At 33.9% G+C, this 21,066-nt stretch overlaps 1 protein-coding gene across 1 annotated transcript in view; it reads right to left on the bottom strand.

Moving 5' to 3' along the window:
- LOC141461742 (uncharacterized) overlaps window positions 1–21,066 on the bottom strand; it is a 129,704-nt gene that overhangs the window by 10,602 nt on the left and 98,036 nt on the right. The window lies entirely within an intron of this gene.

Genomic DNA, 21,066 nt, shown 5'->3' with positions numbered 1-21,066 from the left:
CTCGCATTCTGTTGAGGTAAGCGCCTACCCTCCTTTGATTTCGGTTGAATGGTCGGTCTTCAGTTGTTGTGGTTGCTGAAAATGATTTGGTACAAATATTATCTTCAACAGAGAATCCCGCATTCTGTTAAGGTAAGCGCCTACCCTCCTTTGATTTCGGTTGAATTTCCGTTCCGATGGAGATTGACTTGAGAATGGAGTTGAGAGTGTAATAGAGCGATAAATGAATTTGAAAGAAATGCTGTGAAACATATTGTAAATAAACAATAGAGTGTGGTGATCCACAAATCTAACGGTGTACACCAGATCGCCGTTTCCAAAATTTGGAAAAATCTTTACTGCCCTTTGCCAGCCCCAGAGTGTTTGGCGAATACCCTGAAGAGGAGATCAAGGTAGAAAAGACAGAAGTGGAGTTGACCATTTTTAGTTGTTCAAGCGAATAAAATTCATATTTTACGTTAAAGCCTACCGTTTTATAACATTATATTTGTTTATATGATACAAAAAGTTGGGTGTTACTTGTTATCCATTTCACCATAACCCCCAAAATGCAATTTGTTAAAAGTACAACAGCATATTTGAAACATTTAAAGCAAAGTTGGATGGTTTTGACCCTCAATGTAAAGAATAAAGACAAAATAAAAATAAAAAAGAATTCCATTAAAATATAAATGAAAACTGATTCTTAAGGTTTTTAGCAATTAATTGCAAAAAAAAAGTATATATATTAGCTGCCGAGATATTGAATAAAAGTAATCGAGTTCATCTACTTAGTTAAACATGAAGTGTTTCACCTTAATGAATAAGAAAAAGTGTAAGCTAAACTCTGGAAAGCGGCCTGGATACTTCCGTACGAATCCCATACGAATTGCCAAGACAGTTTGCTAGAAAACTTTTACACTACTTCACCATTTTTAACGATCGTTCCGATAATACGAGATAGTTTGGCCAAATCAATTAATTTTTCCCACTATTCTAAACAGGAGATGAAAAGTAAATTATTAAGTAAATTATTATTGAATTATTGAGGGATGAAAATCATTCTCTGGGCTGCTACGCCAAATTGTTTTCGGGTCTGCTGTTATTGCTTTACATGGTAAAGGAGAAGAATAATATAAATTTAACGAAGTTCAGTCTTGGATTCGGACCAATATTCAAAAATTTAACAATGGGATAACATCCTTAATTTATTTCACATGTTTAAATTACATACAATTAAAAAACGTCAAAAACTTTAGCTATTTTCAATAGACTTTAAAGGCACCACTTGATTCACACGAGGTGAAAATAAAATCTCCCATTCAGGCTCTCTACTACACCACAAAATCATAAATATAGATTAATAAAGGTATTACATAAACGTTTGCAACGACTGTAACCTTTGTAGATAGGTATTTTCATAATTTATAGACCATTACTTTGAAAGAATTGACATAAATAGCGGGTAAATACCAAAATCAACGTTGTAATTCTTTAAAAAAGTATTTTTTACTTTATCCGGCACCGTGCGCGACACCTAATCAGTAGTTGGACATAAAAGGATGATGCAAATAACCTTTACTTTATTAACAGTAACTTTTAGACTGTGACGGCAGTTGGTGCCGCTTACTGTGTTGCGATAATACTGTAATTACCCACTTCAAAAGTCTAGTAATAGTGATTACTTTTAAGTACAAGGGGATTATACTTAGGTAAAATTCAGATTCTAAACCAAGCATGACTTTTTCTTGATGTACGTAATGATGCCTCTAATAAAGACAAAATATTACTTGACCAACAGACATTGTTGTACTTCATTAAAAAAGTATATTCTGTTTTATCCGGCACCGTGCGCGAAACCTAATCGGTAGTTGGACATAAAAGGATGATGCAAATAACCTTTACTTTATTAACAGTAACTTTTAGACTGTGACGGCAGTTGGTGCCGCTTACTGTTTTCCGATAATACTGTAATTACCCACTTCAAAAGTCTAGTAATAGTGATTACTTTTAAGTACAAGGGGATTATACTTAGGTAAAATTCAGATTCTAAACAAAGCATGACTTTTTCTTCATGTACGTAATGATGCCTGTAATAAGGACAAAATATTACTTGACAAACAGACATTGTTGTACTTCATTAAAAAAGTATATTCTGTTTTATCCGGCACCGTGCGCGATACCTAATCGGTAGTTGGACATAAAAGGATGATGCAAATAACCTTTACTTTATTAACAGTAACTTTTAGACTGTGACAGCAGATGGTGCCGCTTACTGCTCTGCGATAATACTGTAATTACCCACTTCAAAAGTCTAGTGATAGTGATTACTTTTAAGTACAAGGGAATTATACTTAGGTAAAATTCAGATTCTAAACCAAGCATGACTTTTTCTTGATGTACGTAATGATGCCTCTAATAAAGACAAAATATTACTTGACCAATAGACATTGTTGTACTTCATTAAAAAAGTATATTCTGTTTTATCCGGCACCGTGCGCGACACCTAATCAGTAGTTGGACATAAAAGGATGATGCAAATAACCTTTACTTTATTAACAGTAACTTTTAGACTGTGACGGCAGTTGGTGCCGCTTACTGTGTTGCGATAATACTGTAATTACCCACTTCAAAAGTCTAGTAATAGTGATTACTTTTAAGTACAAGGGGATTATACTTAGGTAAAATTCAGATTCTAGACCAAGCATGACTTTTTCTTCATGTACTTAATGATGCCTCTAATAAAGACAAAATATTACTTGACCAACAGACATTGTTGTACTTCATTAAAAAAGTATATTCTGTTTTATCCGGCACCGTGCGCGACACCTAATCAGTAGTTGGACATAAAAGGATGATGCAAATAACCTTTACTTTATTAACAGTAACTTTTAGACTGTGACGGCAGTTGGTGCCGCTTACTGTGTTGCGATAATACTGTAATTACCCACTTCAAAAGTCTAGTAATAGTGATTACTTTTAAGTACAAGGGGATTATACTTAGGTAAAATTCAGATTCTAAACCAAGTATGACTTTTTCTTCATGTACCTAATGATGCCTCTAATAAAGACAAAAAAGTACTTGACAAACAGACATTGTTGTACTTCATTAAAAAAGTATATTCTGTTTTATCCGGCACCGTGCACGACACCTAATCGGTAGTTGGACATAAAAGGATGATGCAATTAACCTTAACTTTATTAACAGTAACGTTCAGACTGTGACGGCAGTTGGTGCCGCTTACTGTTGTACGATAATACTGTAAATACCCACTTCAAAAGTCTAGTAATAGTGATTACTTTTAAGTACAAGGGGATTATACTTAGGTAAAATTCAGATTCTAAACCAAGCATGACTTTTTCTTCATGTACTTAATGATGCCTGTAATAAGGACAAAATATTACTTGACAAACAGACATTGTTGTACTTCATTAAAAAAGTATATTCTGTTTTATCCGGCACCGTGCGCGACACCTAATCGGTAGTTGGACATAAAAGGATGATGCAAATAACCTTTACTTTATTAACAGTAACTTTTAGACTGTGACGGCATTTGGTGCCGCTTACTGCTCTGCGATAATACTGTAATTACCCACTTCAAAAGTCTAGTAATAGTGATTACTTTTAAGTACAAGGGGATTATACTTAGGTAAAATTCAGATTCTAAACCAAGCATGACTTTTTCTTCATGTACCTAATGATGCCTGTAATAAGGACAAAATATTACTTGACAAACAGACATTGTTGTACTTCATTAAAAAAGTATATTCTGTTTTATCCGGCACCGTGCGCGATACCTAATCGGTAGTTGGACATAAAAGGATGATGCAAATAACCTTTACTTTATTAACAGTAACTTTTAGACTGTGACAGCAGATGGTGCCGCTTACTGCTCTGCGATAATACTGTAATTACCCACTTCAAAAGTCTAGTGATAGTGATTACTTTTAAGTACAAGGGAATTATACTTAGGTAAAATTCAGATTCTAAACCAAGCATGACTTTTTCTTGATGTACGTAATGATGCCTCTAATAAAGACAAAATATTACTTGACCAATAGACATTGTTGTACTTCATTAAAAAAGTATATTCTGTTTTATCCGGCACCGTGCGCGACACCTAATCAGTAGTTGGACATAAAAGGATGATGCAAATAACCTTTACTTTATTAACAGTAACTTTTAGACTGTGACGGCAGTTGGTGCCGCTTACTGTGTTGCGATAATACTGTAATTACCCACTTCAAAAGTCTAGTAATAGTGATTACTTTTAAATACAAGGGGATTATACTTAGGTAAAATTCAGATTCTAAACCAAGCATGACTTTTTCTTCATGTACTTAATGATGCCTGTAATAAGGACAAAATATTACTTGACAAACAGACATTGTTGTACTTCATTAAAAAAGTATATTCTGTTTTATCCGGCACCGTGCGCGACACCTAATCGGTAGTTGGACATAAAAGGATGATGCAAATAACCTTTACTTTATTAACAGTAACTTTTAGACTGTGACGGCAGTTGGTGCCGCTTACTGTTTTGCGATAATACTGTAATTACCCACTTCAAAAGTCTAGTAATAGTGATTACTTTTAAGTACAAGGGGATTATACTTAGGTAAAATTAAGATTCTAAACCAAGCATGACTTTTTCTTCATGTACCTAATGATGCCAGTAATAAGGACAAAATATTACTTGACAAACAGACATTGTTGTACTTCATTAAAAAAGTATATTCTGTTTTATCCGGCACCGTGCGCGACACCTAATCAGTAGTTGGACATAAAAGGATGATGCAAATAACCTTTACTTTATTAACAGTAACTTTTAGACTGTGACGGCAGTTGGTGCCGCTTACTGTGTTGCGATAATACTGTAATTACCCACTTCAAAAGTCTAGTAATAGTGATTACTTTTAAGTACAAGGGGATTATACTTAGGTAAAATTCAGATTCTAAACCAAGCATGACTTTTTCTTCATGTACTTAATGATGCCTGTAATAAGGACAAAATATTACTTGACAAACAGACATTGTTGTACTTCATTAAAAAAGTATATTCTGTTTTATCCGGCACCGTGCGCGACACCTAATCGGTAGTTGGACATAAAAGGATGATGCAAATAACCTTTACTTTATTAACAGTAACTTTTAGACTGTGACGGCATTTGGTGCCGCTTACTGCTCTGCGATAATACTGTAATTACCCACTTCAAAAGTCTAGTAATAGTGATTACTTTTAAGTACAAGGGGATTATACTTAGGTAAAATTCAGATTCTAAACCAAGCATGACTTTTTCTTCATGTACCTAATGATGCCTGTAATAAGGACAAAATATTACTTGACAAACAGACATTGTTGTACTTCATTAAAAAAGTATATTCTGTTTTATCCGGCACCGTGCGCGATACCTAATCGGTAGTTGGACATAAAAGGATGATGCAAATAACCTTTACTTTATTAACAGTAACTTTTAGACTGTGACAGCAGATGGTGCCGCTTACTGCTTTGCGATAATACTGTAATTACCCACTTCAAAAGTCTAGTGATAGTGATTACTTTTAAGTACAAGGGAATTATACTTAGGTAAAATTCAGATTCTAAACCAAGCATGACTTTTTCTTGATGTACGTAATGATGCCTCTAATAAAGACAAAATATTACTTGACCAACAGACATTGTTGTACTTCATTAAAAAAGTATATTCTGTTTTATCCGGCACCGTGCGCGACACCTAATCAGTAGTTGGACATAAAAGGATGATGCAAATAACCTTTACTTTATTAACAGTAACTTTTAGACTGTGACGGCAGTTGGTGCCGCTTACTGTGTTGCGATAATACTGTAATTACCCACTTCAAAAGTCTAGTAATAGTGATTACTTTTAAGTACAAGGGGATTATACTTAGGTAAAATTCAGATTCTAAACCAAGTATGACTTTTTCTTCATGTACCTAATGGTGCCTCTAATAAAGACAAAAAAGTACTTGACAAACAGACATTGTTGTACTTCATTAAAAAAGTATATTCTGTTTTATCCGGCACCGTGCACGACACCTAATCGGTAGTTGGACATAAAAGGATGATGCAATTAACCTTAACTTTATTAACAGTAACGTTCAGACTGTGACGGCAGTTGGTGCCGCTTACTGTTGTACGATAATACTGTAAATACCCACTTCAAAAGTCTAGTGTTAGTGATTACTTTTAAGTATAAGGGGATTATACTTATGCAAAATTCAGATTCTAAACCAAGCATGACTTTTTCTTCATGTACTTAATGATGCCTGTAATAAGGACAAAATATTACTTGACAAACAGACATTGTTGTACTTCATTAAAAAAGTATATTCTGTTTTATCCGGCACCGTGCACGACACCTAATCGGTAGTTGGACATAAAAGGATGATGCAATTAACCTTAACTTTATTAATAGTAACTTTCAGACTGTGACGGCAGTTGGTGCCGCTTACTGTTTTCCGATAATACTGTAATTACCCACTTCAAAAGTCTAGTAATAGTGATTACTTTTAAGTACAAGGGGATTATACTTAGGTAAAATTCAGATTCTAAACAAAGCATGACTTTTTCTTCATGTACGTAATGATGCCTGTAATAAGGACAAAATATTGCTTGACAAACAGACATTGTTGTACTTCATTAAAAAAGTATATTCTGTTTTATCCGGCACCGTGCGCGATACCTAATCGGTAGTTGGACATAAAAGGATGATGCAAATAACCTTTACTTTATTAACAGTAACTTTTAGACTGTGACAGCAGATGGTGCCGCTTACTGCTCTGCGATAATACTGTAATTACACACTTCAAAAGTCTAGTGATAGTGATTACTTTTAAGTACAAGGGAATTATACTTAGGTAAAATTCAGATTCTAAACCAAGTATGACTTTTTCTTCATGTACCTAATGATGCCTCTAATAAAGACAAAAAAGTACTTGACAAACAGACATTGTTGTACTTCATTAAAAAAGTATATTCTGTTTTATCCGGCACCGTGCACGACACCTAATCGGTAGTTGGACATAAAAGGATGATGCAATTAACCTTAACTTTATTAACAGTAACGTTCAGACTGTGACGGCAGTTGGTGCCGCTTACTGTTGTACGATAATACTGTAAATACCCACTTCAAAAGTCTAGTGTTAGTGATTACTTTTAAGTATAAGGGGATTATACTTATGCAAAATTCAGATTCTAAACCAAGCATGACTTTTTCTTCATGTACTTAATGATGCCTGTAATAAGGACAAAATATTACTTGACAAACAGACATTGTTGTACTTCATTAAAAAAGTATATTCTGTTTTATCCGGCACCGTGCACGACACCTAATCGGTAGTTGGACATAAAAGGATGATGCAATTAACCTTAACTTTATTAATAGTAACTTTCAGACTGTGACGGCAGTTGGTGCCGCTTACTGCTTTGCGATAATACTGTAATTACCCACTTCAAAAGTCTAGTGATAGTGATTACTTTTAAGTACAAGGGGATTATACTTAGGTAAAATTCAGATTCTAAACCAAGCATGACTTTTTCTTCATGTACCTAATGATGCCTGTAATAAAGACAAAATATTACTTGACAAACAGACATTGTTGTACTTCATTAAAAGAGTATATTCTGTTTTATCCGGCACCGTGCGCGACACCTAATCTGTAGTTGGACATAAAAGGATGATGCAAATAACCTTTACTTTATTAACAGTAACTTTTAGACTGTGACGGCAGTTGGTGCCGCTTACTACTTTGCGATAATACTGTAATTACCCACTTCAAATGTCTAGTGATAGTGATTACTTTTAAGTACAAGGGGATTATACTTATGCAAAATTCAGATTCTAAACCAAGCATGACTTTTTCTTCATGTACGTAATGATGCCTGTAATAAGGACAAAATATTACTTGACAAACAGACATTGTTGTACTTCATTAAAAGAATATGTTCTGTTTTATCCGGCACCGTGCGCGACACCTAATCGGTAGTTAGACATAAAAGGATGATGCAAATAACCTTTACATTATTAACAGTAACTTTCAGACTGTTACGGCAGTTGGTGCCGCTTATTGCGTTGCGATAATACTGTAATTACCCACTTCAAAAGTCTAGTGATAGTGATTACTTTTAAGTACAAGGGGATTATACTTAGGTAAAATTCAGATTCTAAACCAAGCATGACTTTGTCTTCATGTACCTAATGATGCCTGTAATAAAGACAAAATATTACTTGACAAACAGACATTGTTGTACTTCATTTAAAGAATATATTCTGTTTTATCCGGCACCGTGCGCGACACCTAATCGGTAGTTGGACATAAACGGATGATGCAAATAACCTTTACTTTATTAACAGTAACTTTTTGACTGTGACGGCAGTTGGTGTCGCTTACTGCGTTGCGATAATACTGTAATTACCCACTTCAAAAGTCTAGTGATAGTGATTACTTTTAAGTGTAAGGGGATTATACTTAGGTAAAATTCAGATTCTAAACCAAGCATGACTTTTTCTTGATGTACGTAATGATGCCTCTAATAAAGACAAAATATTACTTGACAAACAGACATTGTTGTACTTCATTAAAAAAGTATTTTTTACTTTATCCGGCACCGTGCGCGACACCTAATCAGTAGTTGGACATAAAAGGATGATGCAAATAACCTTTACTTTATTAACAGTAACTTTTAGACTGTGACGGCAGTTGGTGCCGCTTACTGCTTTGCGATAATACAGTAATTACCCACTTCAAAAGTCTAGTGATAGTGATTACTTTTAAGTACAAGGGGATTATACTTAGGTAAAATTCAGATTCTAATCCAAGCATGACTTTTTCTTCATGTACCAAATGATGCCTGTAATAAGGACAAAATATTACTTGACAAACAGACATTGTTGTAATTCATTAAAAAAGTATATTCTGTTTTATCCGGCACCGTGCACGACACCTAATCGGTAGTTGGACATAAAAGAATGATGCAAATAACCTTTACATTATTAACAGTAACTTTCAGACTGTTACGACAGTTGGTGCCGCTTACTGCGTTGCGATAATACTGTAATTACCCACTTCAAAAGTCTAGTGATAGTGATTACTTTTAAGTATAAGGGGATTATACTTAGGTCAAATTCAGATTCTAAACAAAGCACGACTTTTTCTTGATGTACGTAATGATGCCTGTAATAAGGACAAAATATTACTTGACAAAAAGACATTGTTGTACTTCAATAAAAAAGTATTTTCTGTTTTATCCGCCACCGTGCTCGACACCTAATCGGTAGTTGGACATAAAAGGATGATGCAAATAACCTTTACTTTCTTAACAGTAACTTTCTGACTGTGAAGGCAGTTGGTGCCACTTAGTGCGTTGCGATAATACTGTAAATACCCACTTCAAAAGTCTAGTGATAGTGATTACTTTTAAGTATAAAGGGATTATACTTAGGCAAAGATGAGACTCTAAACCAAGCGTGACTTTTTCTTGATGTACCTAATGATGCCTGTAATAAGGACAAAATATTACTTGAAAAACAGACATTGTTGTACTTCTTTAAAAAAGTATTTTTTGTTTTATCCGGCACCGTGCACGACACCTAATCGGTAGTTGGACGTAAAAATATATCCTTCCTGAATGTAGAATTAAGCGATTACTTTTATGGAATTAAAGCAAATTATTTGTAAATTATAACTATGAATATTGGTCTGCTTATTTACACTCAGTTTGTTGTAGCAGTTCTGGTAAATCTGGTCTATATTGAATTAGAAGAAGTAATTACGTAGACAAGTCGGACTCTGTAAAAATGCTGAAGCTGCACGATACCATCTTATTTTGCTAAGGAAGCAATTGCAACGATGGTGGTAGCCGGGAGGTAATGAAAGGTTATTTTATTGATTAGGGTAACTGAGCCTGAAGCACACCGTTCTAGATTGAGAAGTGTGCTTAGTTACAAATTTCGGGCTCAAATTTGGTCTCTGCGGTTACATAATTAGCAATGAACAAGTTAACGAGTTTTTAAAGCTGTAAAAATCACAAAAGTATGAAATCTAATATTTTTAAAAATTAACCAAATATATTTTTGAAAATGTAAAAAACTTCTTCATTTAACTATAAGCGCGCATGAATTGGTTAACGAAATTCGTTCGGGCGTAAGTTTACAGACAATTCAGCAAATAATCAACCAACCACAATTTGATTGATTATAATTGATAAAATAGAGTAATCCTCTCTTTTATGTTTTTTCTATCAGGGAATTGAAAAAGTTTTTAGATTTTTCTTATAAATTGAATTGTATAATTTTAGATTGGAAAATCTTTAAATTCGGTGGATTCTCTTACAAGACATTTTTTACTGATGTAAAATTGAAGATACCACACGGTTCTAAAGCGCTTAGTGAAAAATAAAAGCAAATTTTCACACAATAATTTAATTGTCTTATTTTTGTATTTAATAATTAAGTATTTTTTGACAAATACCAATCAAAATTTTACAAAAAAAAATTTCTCTCTCTTTGAAATTGTAAAATACAGTAGTTGTATATTAGCAAAGTAGGCACCTAATATTCAATCAAACCATGGTACAATAATATCAACAACAGTAATGTTGTTATTCGTATATTATTATTTTAATTGCTAATACTTTTATTAAACATAAAGCTTTCTTTAGTTAGTAGATGTTATTTCTTAACTTAACACAGTTAACTAACGCATCTTTTATCGAGTGTTTTTGGGTGGCTTTAATTCACTTTTCGACTTCATTACGTTCTTTCTGTGTTAAGAAGATGCAAAACAGGTGTTTTTGATCTAACCCAATCACTCCAGGAAAATAAAACTACTTCAAATAACCTCATGTAAGCAAAAAAGAGGCTTAATTATTTGGAAATATTGTTGCAGAATCGTTCACTTGCAGGTATTTTTGGGGGTAACACAACACAATCGAACGGGGAACAAATTCAGCCTGAAATTTTTCATTTCGTTTCACTCTTGGCGTTGAAGAACAGCTTTTAATCCTAAGTCTGAAAGACCTAAAGCATGATTTGCTCTCTCTGTCTACTTGATCGCAGATACATATTTACTCCCCCCCAAAAAAACACAATTGTATAAAACCGGATATTTTTTTTTTTACTTCTAAAACATAATTTATTAAAAACAATCGACCATGGCCTTCCTCTCCGGTCGATAAGCTCTCATAAATACGATATACAGGAGATGTAGATCCAATTTAAAAGAGCTGCCATTGCAAATACCAAAAAACATGTAGAAGGAAATAAGTTGCATCCCTTCTGGAGTGCACAAGGAGAATGCAGACATCGCTGCAGTGAAAAAAAGAAGTTCAACCTTTTTTATGACAGACCAGCCTTTGTTTGAAAATCTATATCGTTAACTTTTACAAAGTGTATAACTGATCGAAAGCATATAAGAAAAGTCATTTGAATATCTATGCACAAATTTTCCACAGTGGTTTGGCGTTCGAGGTTTCCCTCCTCAAATCGTGTTTAAAAACAAGCTAGTCAAATTTAGATTCAGTATTATACTTGTGTTTCTTACAAGACAGTGGACAAGCAGGATTCAGGAAAAAATTATATATACTTGCTGATTGAATTCTTGGGATGTTATTAGAAATATTGATTTAAAAACATTGAATGTGGCTAAAATTATGGGGGTCAGTTCAGTAAGTGTAAAGTAAGATCGAAATCTTTCACATCAAACTTCATTTAAAACCATGTGCGCTGCTCAAAGTAGGTAAAAAAAATCAAATTCAAATGAGAGGTATTAAAGCATTAATTTGAAAACAAAAGATATTCTTCGCCTGAGCAAATAGTATTGTCAGTTCGAATCCCACGAAAAATTTAGTTACTATTTATTTAATAGATGTACGAAAAAGCGCTATCACTATCATCCAAAACCTGGCACCATTTAAGCAACTGCTGAAAAAATTGGTGATTACTTTTTACTAAGTAATTTTAAGACGATTATGATTTGTCTGTTTGTCCACACGCTCATTTGAAATTTGATGTTTATAAAATATATTAAAAAAACACACTATTTTCTTGTTGTAAACTTCTAAGGTTATCCTCCAAGCAATGTTGGAATCCTGAGCTAATCAAAAAAATTGTTTTATTCGAGAATAGCTGTGAAAACTGTAAATACGCTTTTTTTTTCTCGTAACTTAAACGATTATTATTACTAAAATCGTTTTACTAAAAACCTACGATTTTTAGAGTAGGTCGAAAGAAAGAAGGGCTAAAATATCTATATCTAAAATACGAAAAACAAAATTAAACTCAAATCTGATATTCCATCCATTCAGGGCGTATTTATATCGAATAATAATTAAAACCATCCGGTAGAACAGTTTTAATAAGAGATGAAACGTCAAAAAGTGCATAAATAATAAAATGCTCATGTACGTGAACAATATCAGGAACCTCTTTATAAATCTTAGCTAGAAAATTCGAAAATACAAATCACCAAATTACTATTTTTAGCGTAAAGAATAATCGTATAACAGAATTACTTATTATATGAGAAGTTATCTGTAAATCCGAACATTGAATGAATGAGGAAGTTACTTTTAAGATTTAAAACTTCTTATAAGGGTGTTTTACATCGTTTTTACTGTAGCAATAAATATACGTGCAGTTATTACAAAATAATAATGGCATAACCACAGAAATAAAGGCGAGAATAGCGGTAGGAAACAGATGCCTTTTCGCTGTTCATCAAGGTTTTGGCGGTTTAAGGATTTGCCTCGCAAGGTTAAGATAATAGTCTATAAAACAATAATTAGACCCATTAAAAACCTGGATGCTCAGCAAAGAAAGTGAAAAGCTACTCAGGGGTTTGGGAAATGAAAAATATTTAGGAAAGATATTTGGTCCTAAGTGCGAGAATGGTGACTAGAAAATAAGAAAGAGAACCTTGAACTGATAGAATTGTTTTTGGAGAACCAGACCTAGTCGCCCAAATAAAGAAGGGGAGATTGAGATGGTTTGGGGACATGTGGAAAGGATGCCTGCGGGTGCCTCGAAAACCCAGGAGGCAGAAGAATTCAAATGGCGCCCTCGATTTAGATGGCTGAAGACCTTCGTCAGGTTGGCGTAAGAAGATGACGCCTTCAGGCCGTAGACCGGGATAAATTGGAAAAACTTGTTGAGGAGGTCCAGATCCCCTACTTTAAGGACTGTCGAGAACCAGATCAATAAATCACATTAATCACCCCTGAGTAGCTTTTCACTTTCTTTGCTGAGCATCCAGGTTTTTAATGGGTCTAATTATTGTTTTATAGGCTATTATCTTAACCTTGCGAGACAAATCCTTAAACCGCCAAAACCTTGATGAACAGCGAAAAGGCTTCTGTTTCCTACCGCTATTCTCGCCTTTATTTCTGTGGTTATGCCATTATTAGTTTGTAATAACTGCACGTATATTTATTGCTACAGTAAAAACGATGTAAAACACCCTTAATTGATCTCACTAGAAAAAAGGTTTAAATTTATTAATTTAATAAAGGGACAGAATAAACTTTTTGAGCACAAATTCAGTTACTCAAAAACTTAATAAAGTTGTGCGCACACCTGGATTTGATCAAACGGGGTTTAAACTTACTCTGTGAACATGAAGAGTTTAGTAACATTCGAGGAGTAAGTAAACAAACTCATGTTTAGTTTGCCAACTACGAATGAATACTTCATCTCAATCGAAGGTTAAATATTGGCCAAGAACTAAACTTATTCAATAAATATTATAAATAAGCTCTATTCAATTTCCAAGTTGTTTCCTCCAAAATTGCCCCGAATTTGGGAGTAGGTTGCAATTTGATTAGGAAAAAGAATTTTTTGAACATTATCATTAAGTTAATTTTATATAAGGCTTATGATTTGTACAGAAAAAGAAGGATTTTTAAGGGTTTACCTGGTGGTAGACCTAAATAAATGCAAATTCATCCTGACAAAAAAAATTTTGTATTCTACAAGACCAAAAGTTGTAAAAAAACTAATTTTTGGTTTTCATTACAGCACACTACTCGTACACTACATGACTTCAACGATTAATTTACCAAATTTGTGATGGCCATATATTTATATTTTTGTATAGTTGAACTACATAAACTAGACTTTTATAGTAACGAATTATCGTGTTGACTGCCAATCAAGAACCATTAAAAATAGAAAATTAATGGGTAATAATTAAAATTAATAGATTTGAAAGTGCAATAATAGGGCCGTTCACTGCACAACTCGATTAACTGCATAAAAACAAAAGAAAATGGAGAAATGCGATGAAATAATTGGTACGTTATTTTTTTTAAAATTCCTGTTTATAATATAAATTAAAATAGATTTACCGTTATCATTCAGCGCCAGCTACTAGAATTTGAGTTGAATTATTACCAACCATTTACACGGAATTAAATAAAAAATGGCTTCTGAAATAAATTATTTATTTATTCAATGGCCAAACAAATTTTTGGTCGTTTATCATCATTATTTGGGAAATTTATTATAAATATAAAAAAGTGTTTTTGAACCCAAGTGTTTTGACACTTCAATTTTAGATATTTCAAAAAGTGGAGTTAAAACAATTTAAAACATTTTTAAATAAATACTTATTTTCTTACCAGTAAAAAATAGTTTTAATTCGGATTTTAGAACGGTTAACGATTACACCGCAAACTGTTTTGTAAACTGTTCCTTGGACTTAATTATGATGCTTTATCATTTTTAGATTATACATCGAAGTTTTAGTTAGAGCAGCTTAAATAATAATTAGTTGATGGGCCAACTGTTGTCAAAGAAAGGGAAAAAAATACGCAGTGAAGGTGGTGAAATATTGGTTGCATTCATACAAAGTATCTCACACATATATACAAGAAGTGGAATGCGGTTTTCATTATGCGATGCAAATGTCAGCTCATTTGATTATTGAAAAAAAAGTACCTTTCAAAAATCAAACGCTTTTAGTTCGTAGAAAGGAGCTTAGGTATCTTTTTTTCCCCCAATTTTAAATTTGTTTTTATTAAATATTCACTTTTTCTGATTTTGATTGTAAGAAGCGAAGATAACTTAATTTGGACATAATTTGAATTGATTTTGGGTTTAAAAAACATACTTAAAACATAAAAATTTAATAAATTCATTCTTGTTTTATAAACATCCTGGATAAAACAGAAAATGAAGTTCCGACCATCGGGGACCTGCCAGAGAAGAGGGCAAAGGATAGAACCTCCTGGCAAAAGGACGAATGGCTTTTTTAAATAGGAAACTATCTGCTTTACTAAATAGACATTCATTAAGTGATTGTAATTGCAAAGAATTGATTGATTTAGCAATCTACTAAGCACGTTATCAAATAGGTGATCCTCACAGGTATTCTTCTTATAAATTCCGTACTAGAAATATACATTATTTAAATGGAGACATTAGAATTGGGGTACAACACCCTGAATTTAATGATTTCCCTATTGGTAATTGTATTATTTGTTTAATATTGGATGCTGAAAGGCACCACAATCTTGAAAGAGCCTTTGTAGAACGACGCCAACATTAATGTGACCTTGGGGAAACAATATAGCGACAATATACCCAAACTTAGCAGTGATATGAAAAACTATGCCCTCTAGACCAATCTGTCGTTGACAGTTTTGAAATGAAAGCCAAACATAACGGTTGAAAATTGCAAAGATAAAAGAGCTTGTTGATTGAAACGTTCGATGTAAACTCTTATAGTATATTAAAGCAAATTATTCCAGATGAATACCAAGAGACACATCTAAAAGCAATAATAAAGAATAAATACTACTTTATGAAATCTGGGAACCTAGATTTAAGCTATAAGAAGGCAAAACGTACGAGAATAGGGGGGCTCTAATAATGGACAACAAAAAAATTATTTAGAAAAACAGGTTTAGACGCACCTGAAAATGGATTTCTGACAAATGTAAAATGTGTACATGTAAACCTACTTCCTAGAGTTAAGACGAGGAAACCACAATATTTTATTGTGTTTGCCAGGTGGTAGTTGGTGACAATAGGAATGTACAGAAACGTTCGGAAATAGCTCATGGTCATTTTTTCGCTCTTCTGAACAAAGAGGACACCAAAATTTCTTGGATAATGACGCTAATAAACTGTCGCATATTTACAAAAATTGTGCACCTCTAAATTAGGGATTTCTGTGATTTTTCTAAATAGAAATAAACTGACATTTTATCATACGTTTCCAAAACATTTTTGATGAAATTAACAGATATTTGGTCATTAATCTCACAGATTAGCTGCGCCCGATGAAGGATTATAGACCGATATCTTAATCACGAATTCTTCTGGTAATATTACTGCAAAAAATCTGGTGTTAAAATTTACTAGGACTTTTTTGTCTTACTATAACCATTTTCAAGGATTCAACTAACTAAAACATTGTTATAATGTTCAAATTTGACAAACTTAAATGGTTGTCTGGGGTACCCAAATCGGACGATTAATTCAAGAATATTATTATTTCTTTTTGCCACCAGCTAACCATTGATGTTTATATTTTAAATCAATCAATCAATATTTTTTGCTAAGCATTATAATAGTGTGTAAAACATACCATTATCCTAAACTAACACATTAGACGAGGAAGCCTTTTACATCCCACCTAATTCCCCAAAAATGCCTCTAAAAATAAATTTTTCAATGAAAAATTACAGAAAATAGAAATTTGAACATTTATGCGTAGTTAATCTCAAATTATAGTTAACCTATAATTAGGAATTTATTATACAGGGTGTTTTCATTTTAAGACGGCTCAAATGCATTTCATGCTTAAAACGGTTGATCTGAGCGAAAAAATGGTAGAGGAAAAATTTGTTGCCCGTCTCACAAGAGGATCCGATGTATCCATGTGCCCCCTCCTTACTGACTTATTTAAAACAAGGATATGATTGAAATTATAGATTGAAGCAAACCATTCTACTTTACAAGTTTTTTTTTATTTTTAAATAAAAATAAACTGAGATTTTTCATACGGCTTCAAAACAATATTGATGAAATTAAGAGATATTTGGTCATTAATGTCACAGATTAGTTGCGTGTTACAAAAATATTGCGCCTAATGAAGGAGACAAACATGCCTTCTGATATTTATAATTTAAATTCCGCAATAATAAAATGTCTCAAGAATGGTTTTGTTCAAACGGATCAAGATGAGATACTCGATATTATTCATGATTTCTATAGCTGTTTATATAGTGCTCCAGAAGAAGAGAAAGAAGAAGTAGGATACAATGGTAGCTATGATACTCACGAACTGCCGCAGATACTCCCGCAGGAAATTGAATTCGCTATAAATAAACTGAAAAGTGGAAAGGCAGGTGGCTTAGATGGTATAGTTAATGAACAAGTAAAAATGGGTGGCGAGAAATTGAAGAAAGAGTTATGCCATCTATTTAATGTCTGTTTGCAACTTTCTTGGCTTAAGTCAAAACTTATAATATTGTTCAAGAAGGGTGATAAAAATGATATTAAAAACTATAGGCCTATTAACCTCCTGTCAGTGATCTATAAAATATTTATGGCTATTATAACGAGAAGGATAGAGGCCCAACTGAATATGGATTCTCCTGTGGACCAAGTAGGATTTAAACGCAATTTCTCCACTTGTGATGCAATTTTAGTAATTCGGAGTTTAATACGAAAAGCACAGGAGTATCAGAGTACGCTTCTTTTACTATTTGTTGATTTCGAAAAAGCTTTCGACAGCGTTTATACTGGAGTAATAATGAAGACCTTAAGAAAAAATGGGATTCCAGAAGAATACATCAACATATTTGAGTACGTTTATAGGAAAGCTGAGATGCAGATAAATCTGGGAAACAAGAAGAGATTCGTTAAGATTAGAAGAGGCCTAAGACAGGGAGATGTTCCCTCTGCTGTTTTGGAACTGTTCTGGAAGAAATATTTAAAAACTGCCATTGGGAGAAATATGGTATAAACGTTAATGGCGAATGGTTAAATACGATGAAATTCGCAGATGACCTGGTTCTAATAGGAAAAACTAAAAATGAATTATCAAATATGTTGAATGACTTGGTCAGGCATTCAAAAGAATTAGGCTTGAAAATAAACCCGAAAAAAACGAAATTAATGAGGATAAACAGTAGTGATGTTATGTCAATAAGAATAAATGAAGAAACAACTGATGAAGTGGAGGAGTTTATTTACTTAGGACAGCTAATAGATAAAGAGGATAAGTATGAAAAAGAAATAGCAAGAAGAGTGGGAATCAGCTGGGGAATATATAATACATTTAGAAAACTGTTCAGGTCAAATGTGAATATAGAAACTAAAAAGAAACTATGGAACAGCGTTGTGAGGCCTACTTTGGTATAGGCTAGTGAAACTTGGAGCCTGTCAAGAAAAGACATGAACAAACTGAGAAGAACTGTCAGAAGCATGGAGAGAAGTATGCTAAAAATTACTAGAAAAGAGAGGAAAAGTAACAGGTGGATCAGAAATCAGACTGGGATGGTGGATATAGTGAGGGTGATATCGGAGAGGAAATGCCACTGGGCATTTCCCCTATTTCTCCCCTATTTCAATTGTTCCAATTTCGGCAAAGGTAATTGAAAAATTCGTTGAAAAAAATAATGAGACCTTTATTTAGATCAATTCGATTCAATAAACAGTCAACAATTTTGCTTCAGAAAAGGAAAATCAACGACCCCTTAAACTTTACATTCTTGTTGATTTTTTTCAAAGAGGCATTTTCATGCAATCTCTCACGACTTATTATTTAGTCCTACAGTATAAGAGGAGTTTTTGCCTGAATCTTAGCTTCACCTGCGCACTTATTTCCATAAACATAAGTTCAAATCTGGACTTCAAAGGAAATTATTAGCGCGAAACTAAATTATTCTATGGACGAAACTGAATAAAACTTGACACAATTCTGGTACCAATTGGTGTATAAAGAATAAAATGAAAAGTGAATAACTTCTGTTACAATCGACACTTGAAAAGAATCGAACGTATTGTTACATAACTAACGTTATGGTTAGTATGAAAAGCACAGGATTGATACCTAGGCCGGTGCCCATACGTGTGCACGCATGGACAAAAAAAAGTGTTGATCGAATTTAAAATGTTTCAATATAATAAACACTTCTCGCACATGGAGACTCAGAAAAAAACCGTGAGCTTTATACTCTTGTGTGGGAATGAGAATGTGGTCCGTTTCATCAAGGCACTGACGATTGGAATGGTTAGGGGCCACATTGCCAGAAGACAGGGATGCCGAGCAGACTGCTGCGTGGTACCCGTCATAGGCATGAAGAAGACGTTGGCTTGATGATGTTGAGGAAGGACTTGAGAGTCCTTGCGAGTATCGGGATGGAAAACAAAAACAGCCAATAGGAGATGTCTGGAGTCGAATTGTTAAGGAAGCCAAGGCACACCCCGGGCTGTAGAGCTACGTAGTAGTAGTAACGTTTAGTGTAGACTCTACCAAATATTTGTTTCATTTAACTTGTCTAATTCGTAAGTGATTGGATTTATATTTACAATATTAGTAAGACGATTTGGATTATATAGCCATAAACTAAAAGGGACCATATTAATAATTTGGTCAGCGACACACCTCTGTAGCTAGTTTTAAGAAGCTTAATATTGTACATTTTATTTCATTTTTTTGCCTCGACTGCAGAAGGGTGGGGGAAAATCGATTAAAAGTTGCTTTTTTTTAAATCAGGCAGTCCTACCCAAATTGTTTTTAATTTTAAACGCCTGAAGCGTAAAAATTGCAGTGAATCAATAAGTTTTGTACCCATGCAAAGGAAAAAATAAAATCTCTCTTTTAAGCAAGCATGGCGACGGAATTCCCCCTCGTTTAGCACGTACATCCACGTACCATTGTTTAAAAAGACAAAATGCAGTAATATCATGATGGGAAAGTTCTATAGAAATTTACGAGCAGGGTACAAAACAGCCAACTAGGTTGCAACTCTAAAACTTTGCCCATAACAAAAAGCAACCTGTCATAAACTTCCTAGAACGCTCGCTTCAATTGATAATTTCATCCCCCAAAATCACTAATTGAATTGTTCCTTCGACAATTTAAAAAGCAAAAAAAGAGGACCGTCAGATTTGTATACTGGTGAAGGTAATTTTTCTATTTTCAGAGAGGATGTAAATTCTTTAAAATAGAAAATAAATAATTTTCTCTACACTATTCAAGCATTCTGCAGGCTAAGGCTGCAAAAGCAAGTGAAATAGCTCTTGGAGTGAACATCTAAGTTTAAAAATTAAGAAAAAGTCTTCTTAATGTGGGTATTGAAGGGAATGAAAAAGCTTACCAACTGGCCAGGAATGGATCTAACATACCTTTCATCGGTCCGGAGCCTGTCCTGGGGATCACCAGGGGTTCGGTTCGTGCGGCTCTCAGAGATTAGATCTGGAGGGAGCACGAAAAGAACTGGGTGATGTGTCCTTGGGGTTAAACACAGCAAGACCATGATGCCTTGGCTGTGTAAACAAAGAACCAAAGAGACCCTGTGCTTGGGCAGAAATCAGATTACTTAAATCACAGGCCTATTCACAGGGCACGGCAGGTTCAGGAAGCACCTGCACAACACCTGTCTTATTAGCTCGGAGCCATTGTGCAGATTATGTAAGGAAGAGGAGGAAACGGCCTCTCACCTGTTGTTCGATTGCGTTGCAATCGAGAATTTGCGCTATGAAACCTTTGGAACGCTGAGGCCGAAGGAGATAGTAGCGCAAAAAGAACTAGTAGGGAAAGTTCCTCAACCTCTTTAGGAGGGGAGGGTTCGTCTACTAGAACTAAGAAGGGTTTGACACAATAAGTTTTTTTGTGGCTGCGGTGCCGTGGGACATAGGTCCCGTCCCATCTATAATCTTATCTTATCTTATCTTACTGTTGGTTTATCAGAACAAAATTAAGTGTGCTTTCAGGGCTAAATTGTAAGTTTAATTTGGCGAAGTTCGAGAAAAAAAATTATCGAACAATTATTGAGGAATATAAGTGAGAAGGTGGTTTAATTATAATAAAATTAACTTGAGCAATCAGCGGGG

Source organism: Rhodnius prolixus, unplaced genomic scaffold, assembly GCF_049639745.1.
Source record: "Rhodnius prolixus isolate KJV_2025 unplaced genomic scaffold, Rpr scaffold_12, whole genome shotgun sequence".
Classification (NCBI taxonomy): domain Eukaryota; kingdom Metazoa; phylum Arthropoda; class Insecta; order Hemiptera; family Reduviidae; genus Rhodnius; species Rhodnius prolixus.
The sequence above is the reverse complement of the archived record's forward strand: the minus strand, read 5'-3'. Positions and strand labels throughout refer to the sequence as shown.